The following is a 6,303-nucleotide window of genomic DNA, read 5'->3' on the forward strand; positions in this document are numbered from 1 at the left end:
TGAGATGCTCAGAAAAAAAGATTTGATCCACTTGTCTCCCCTTGATTCTCACTCACACTTGCGACTCGCGAACACACTTCATAGAGATCATCCATTATAGTCATGACCCAAAACTTCCATCCATAAAGATCCTCTATCGTCTTAGTTATCACCTAAACTTCCATCCATGATGGGTGGGTGATCTAGTTAGCCTAAGGCCCCTTTGTCAAATCATGAGACATTACTACTAATGCATGTGCACATGATGTTATACATAAAGGTACATCTCAATTCACACCTTTCTCCCACATGTTAATGAATGTTCTTCATGAGGTTTAGAAGCACACTTATACTTGCATGTCAAGATTGGCAAGGAATGACCATTTACCATGTTGATGTAAGAAACTACTAAACAAATCAAGAGGCCTTTTTCTTATTTAAAGCATTTGATGTACGTAGGATTTCCATTTATTTATTAGTGAAAAGTTTGCTTTCTTGTTTTCTTGAGGTGTTCTAAACTAAAAGCTTGGACAATACATTACAATACATTACCATACCATTATTCGTATAACTTAGTACCATTGTTATTTGGTTACATGTAGTGCGTGTAATATTCAATTAAACAAGAGCATTCCACCAAAATAAGGTCCCTATATCAAATAAACGTTTTGTAAATACATATATACCTTTGTAAGACATCTATTCTAGTTCTCCCTATGTTGCTGACAACCATTATTCAATCTATTTTAGGGTGAGATCCATGGATGAAACATTAAACACTGTCCTCAGCATATAACATGGCAACAGAATTTGATTGCAATATAATTGCACAATTATTCAATCTATTTTAGGGTGAGATCCATGGATGAAACATTAAAACTTGTCCTCAGCATATAACATGGCAACAGAATTTGATTGCAATATAATTGCACTTTAAGCAATAAAAAAGAGCAAACTAATGTCAACTTTATTATATGACTTTGAGACACTCTCGCAGCAATATTCAGAACCTTTGAAATAAAATTTTAATAAAGCAAACAGAAATAATATCCACAAAAGAGCTTGCCATTACACTTGATGTTAGATATTTAATTACTCTTGTTAATGCAATCAAAGATGTTTTTGTACACCCAGCTTTGTGGCAAAACTTATCGTACTCATCAATGAAAGGAATCCAGGTTGCAGCCAGTATTTTATTAGCAAAATACTCATTTATAATGCAAAATTGAAGGCTCTGATTTACTAAAACGTTAGGCCATTTGTTTATTGTCTATCACTACCTGAAAAATTCAAACATCTGAGTACTGTGACAATTCCAGAAAGATGATTCACATAATGATGATGAACTCCAAAAACACTGGCCCAGCACAGGTCCTCAGCATTAGCCTCATGTATCATCCAAATCATCTGAGCAGTAAAAAAGTTGTATTACCGGCTATGGTATAAGATATTAATACTGCATTAGGTACCATCATCATCATCATCTGAAGAAGCCAAAACCCAAATTTCAAAATTCAAATTGACCTCAATGGCAAGCCACCAAAATAAAGAATATTCTTGTGAACTCATTATGTTTATTTGCCAGTAGAAATTAAGGCCACATTTCAATTATCACAGAAATCTCAAGGGTAAAGGGCATGCATAGATTCTCAATCAGATTATATGTAGGTAAGAGTCAAAATTAATCAATTTATTTGTTAGCAAAACCCAAGCAACGTAATTAGTTCACTATGTTTATTAAGGACTTCAGATGTGAAAAACTAAGATGTTCGTTTCACCTTTGATGGAATAACTAACCCTCCATATGTGGTATTGCGTGGCATAAAAATCATTGCACTTGGTTCAGACCTCTTCAAAGGAATTCTGAGAATGAACTCGACACCAACCATCGGTACAACATTGTCATATTTTACTATGGGCATAGGCATCCATTCGGCAACAAGACAGGATAAATTTCTGTCACTAATGTCGTGGATAGAATGTTCAAATCTATTAAATGAATTGTTCATCAATTCCTTACATATGCTTTACATATACTGATACAACAGGAACACAGTATGAAGCCAGCATCATCGCTATTTTCTTATAGATACCCATCATTACTACTATATCTCTAGCCCACGTCAAAGCCAGGCCTAATTCATTCAGAAATTACAATCCGTTGTAGTGGATTTCCTTTACAGAAAGTATAAGGGGCATGCCATTTTGCTTAAAAAAGAACCTGACTATAATTCTGTTCCCTTCTCAACTGTATATGCACATGAACCTGTGCATATGTAGATCGACGCATGTGTCTTTTGTATGTACGGGTTGTGCTTTTAGCAGTCAATTATGAACTTCTTTTGGAGAATATTGTGTGATTAGACCTTAATTTCAACCATGCCAATGAGTAAGATTTGTTCATTGCATTAAAGTTGTGATTGGCTAAAGGGATGTGCGATCCACATTTAAAATGTGGGAAGGACAGACTGACAACTGATGAGCTTCAAGTTTTAACATCCTCCCTATCTTCCATCCCTCTCTCCTCATTCCTGTCTACTTCTCCTTCCTAAATCCTTTCTCCCACCACTTATTCTTGTCCCTCCTCTTGCTGCTCTGGCCTTTTCCCCTCATATTCTTCCCTTGACTCCCTTCAGCTTCTTTTCCCTCGATCCTCTCTTCTCCATTCCTTTTGATTTCTCTCCCACTATTGGTTACATGTGTACATACACTATACAACTATAACATACATCTTTCAGTCTGCAATTTCATCCATCTGAGGACTGAAACAGGGCACTACACTTTGATGCTGTTAATAATTCTCTATGTTGGAAAGACTTCCTCCTCGATTAAAAATAACGAGAGTTTTCCTTTGATCTCCTTGATTGTTTGTTGCATTGTCCTCCGTCAGAAAGAACTCAGAAGTGTGGCTTGGCCAAACCTCAATTTACAAAAATTAGAGCTTGGTTTGCTATATTTTTAAGACTTGTATCATCTATTTTTCACATCATCAGTAATACAGAGAATAACCATGCTGGTTCATGATTGCCTAATTTTGAGTTAAGTTAGCTATCCCATTAATTCTTGTATCCATCACTTCTCTCAAGTTCAAGCTACTGATATATGGTGTGATCAAATTGTTAAGTAGTAACTTTGCTACCATCCCTTTGAGGACCAAAACAGGGCATTTCAGAGTGAATCACTACCCACTGATACTGCTAATAACTCGAAGTTACAGGAACTTCATCTTGGATCAACAAATAACGAGTCTTTCCCTATGTTACCTTCGATTGTTTGTCATATTGTCCTCAATCAGAAAGAATTCAGAAGTGTGGCTTGGTCATACCTCAAATTATAACAATTAATCCTCGGTTTGCTTTACTTTTAAGACGTCTATAATCTATTTTCCACATAATCAGTACTCAAGAGAATGACCATGCTGGTCCCTGAACTGCCTTATTTTGAGTTGAGTAGCTGTCCCATTACCTCTTGTACCCATCACTTTCGTCAAGTTCAACCTACAAATGAGTTGTTGCAATCAAATGATCAGGTCATCTTTCTACCTTCAGGATTTCTTTTGTTCTATATGAATTTATGACATTGCAGTATTGAAAACAACTTCCCACATTTGGAGTTGACCAGAGTATTTTTGAGATTTTTCTCCAACATCCATGCACTGCCATACACATCTTATCCATTGATTCCTAGTCTCAACTCAGAAGATTCTTGGCTGTGCATTGACCACATTTTCCCCTTCAAGCACCAGAGTCGTTTCAGGTTGCTGAAAGTTGTCCTTTTAAATCCATCCAGGGTTTTATGTATAGCATTTGATATAACCTCACCCTTGATCAAATCTATACATCTTTTCATGCTTCTGGTCCCTCTTTTTAGGCTCTCTCCTCTACTTATGGACAGTGTATTTCATCTTATAAGTTTATCGATTGTGTTTCATTCTCTGCTTTGAAATGTTATTCCTTCCAACTCCATCCATTTTGAATACAAAAGTAGATGAGGAAATGGACAACGAAACAAATAATTGCTTTTTCTAAGTTCCTTTAAGATTAATTCAAAAAATGTGCCAGACACAGATTTTTATTACATTAAGTGATTTTCTCATATGAACCAATGCACTCTTCCAGGTATAGTATCTATCATCTTAATTCCACAAATGCAGTATGACTTATGAATGCTGGAATGAGTAAAAATGCTGTGAATTGAAAATTGCAAATATGCATCCAGTGCACAATGATGCATTTTTTCAGGAACATCTATTATGCTGATTCAGCAAATCCAATGAACTACTGATTCTTGAAAGTTCATCAATAATGAGCTTGAAAAACAAATGACTACATGAATTATTGCAAACTAGAACCGAAACATTTGTAGCTTGAAATGAGCTGCTATTTTTTTTTCCAAGTTCATCTATCATGAGTTTGAAGTGAAATGAGAATATGAAGAGTCCTAGGGAAAAACAAACCTGTGGCCGGTATTAGAGAAATAAGCTTCCAAGCTCCTGCGTGTAAAGGAGGAAGCGGAATCATTGTAGAGGAGCATGTCGGAAGAAAAGCAGAGAGGCACCGCAAGCTGTGGAAAAAGGGAAAGAAAACGAGAATGGATAATGAAGAAGGAGAGAGGAAATTATTTTATACCAAAAACATATTCTTCATTAGTAGAAATTCTACATACATGACAAAATGATTAAACATAATTTTTTAGGAGGGAGGAATTTGTTAAGATAAAAAGAGGGAACAAAACGCTAAGAAAGAGGCTGCGGGGGATTCTTACCTGAGATCTGCAGGACGAACGTGCCGACAATGATGAGGCAGAGAAGAAGAAGAAGAAGAAGAAGGAGGAGGCTTCGCGGGAAGGCGACGAATGGGAGAACGAAGTGAAGGAGATGATAGGGCGTCACAGCATCGCGACAGTCTGGAAGCGCAAGCTCTGGCCATGGCGGCTGCCTGCCGTCTTCTTCTTCTTCTTCTTCTTCTGCTCCTTCCGTCCTTCGTGGATTGGTGGCGCTCAGAAGAACCTTCTAGACCGCAGGGGGAGCAGAAGACGCTTTCTAGGGTTTGCTTTCAATCGACTCGGGTTCGAATCTCGCTTCCCTTCATTTAGACGAGAAGCCTACTACCTAACTCTTTCTACAATACAATATAACAATATAATCATAGATTGATAGAGGAGGCTAGTACTAGCAATGGGCCCGGCTGCGGTTTCGGCTCGAACCGAACCGAACCGTTAACCCATGGTTTAAAGGTTTATAAGTTCCAAAATAATTAAATGGTTTGGTTTGGTTTTAATTATTAATAAACAGTTCGGTTTGTTTTTGAAACTGGGGTTTATCATTTTATACGTTTAAATGGTTTCGGCTCAAACCGAATTGAACCGTTAGTCCATGGTTGAAAGGTTTACAAGTTCCAAAATAATTAAATGGTTTGGTTTGGTTTTAATTATTAATAAACAGTTCGGTTTGGTTTTGAAACCGTCGACCGACGTTTATCGTTTTATAGGTTTAAGTGGTTTGGTTTAAAGGTTTATGTAATTTGAAACTGGGGTTTATCGTTTCATAGGTTTAAAGGTTTATGTAAACGTTTTGGGCTAATTTTTTTTATCCCTTAAATATTTATGTAACGTAATGGTTTAATTAATGTTTTTTATTGATTTAATTCACTTAACTTAAATGTTTATTTAATCTAATGGTTTAATTTAATGCTTATTTATTTATTTATTTTAACATAAATGCTTATTTAATTTAGTATATTTTTATTTAATTAATTTTTTAATTAGTTTGGCTTAAATGTAGTTAGGTTTAAACTTTTTATTAAATGGCTCGGTTTGGTTTTAACTTTTCCCTAAACGGTTATGGTTTAAACAGTTTGGCTTACCTTTTCTTAAATGGTTTGGCTTAATGACTTGAAAGTTCATAAACGGTTTGGTTTGGTTTGGTTTTTGTTTTATATAAATGGTTTGGTTCAATTCAGGTTGGTTTCAAGGCAAATAAATCAAACCGAATGGGGCCCATTGCTACATGCTACTAACTCTTATAGAATACAATAGAAGAGAAGTGATGTTCTTGTATGGGACCAAATTTGAAGCCAAATTTGATCTATAGGACCAAATCAACATATCATCTTGTATGTTACTTGAGGGTTACTACTACTTTTTAGCAAAAGCTCTCGATGTGAAAATGGTGTGAAAATAATGCATGCACATATGTGCTTACCCTTCTTGGTGAACATTTGAGTACAAGACACTCACATTATCGTGCTTGTCTAACAAGTCATCATGTTTCTTGCGAATTACCTTTTACGTTGAGCATGAGATACATAAGTGACGTTCATCCTC

General features: G+C 36.0%; 1 long non-coding RNA gene across 2 annotated transcripts; it reads right to left on the bottom strand.

Moving 5' to 3' along the window:
• Positions 1 to 1,047: 1,047 nt before the first annotated feature.
• Positions 1,048 to 4,954, bottom strand: LOC147858689 (uncharacterized). 2 transcript variants are annotated; one of them, XR_015530394.1, is made up of 3 exons: positions 4,744 to 4,954; positions 4,436 to 4,542; positions 1,048 to 1,463 (listed from the first exon to the last, which is right to left on the bottom strand). It is a non-coding gene; the product is annotated as an uncharacterized LOC147858689 (long non-coding RNA). The 2 variants fall into 2 exon arrangements; XR_015530395.1 differs by having other exon boundaries at positions 1,048 to 1,386; positions 4,744 to 4,946.
• Between the last annotated feature and the right edge of the window lie 1,349 nt (positions 4,955 to 6,303).

Source organism: Azolla caroliniana, unplaced genomic scaffold (genome assembly GCF_043228905.1).
Source record: "Azolla caroliniana isolate FFs.n. ecotype wild unplaced genomic scaffold, voAzoCaro1.0.p SCAF_10, whole genome shotgun sequence".
Taxonomy (NCBI): Eukaryota; Viridiplantae; Streptophyta; class Polypodiopsida; order Salviniales; family Salviniaceae; genus Azolla; species Azolla caroliniana.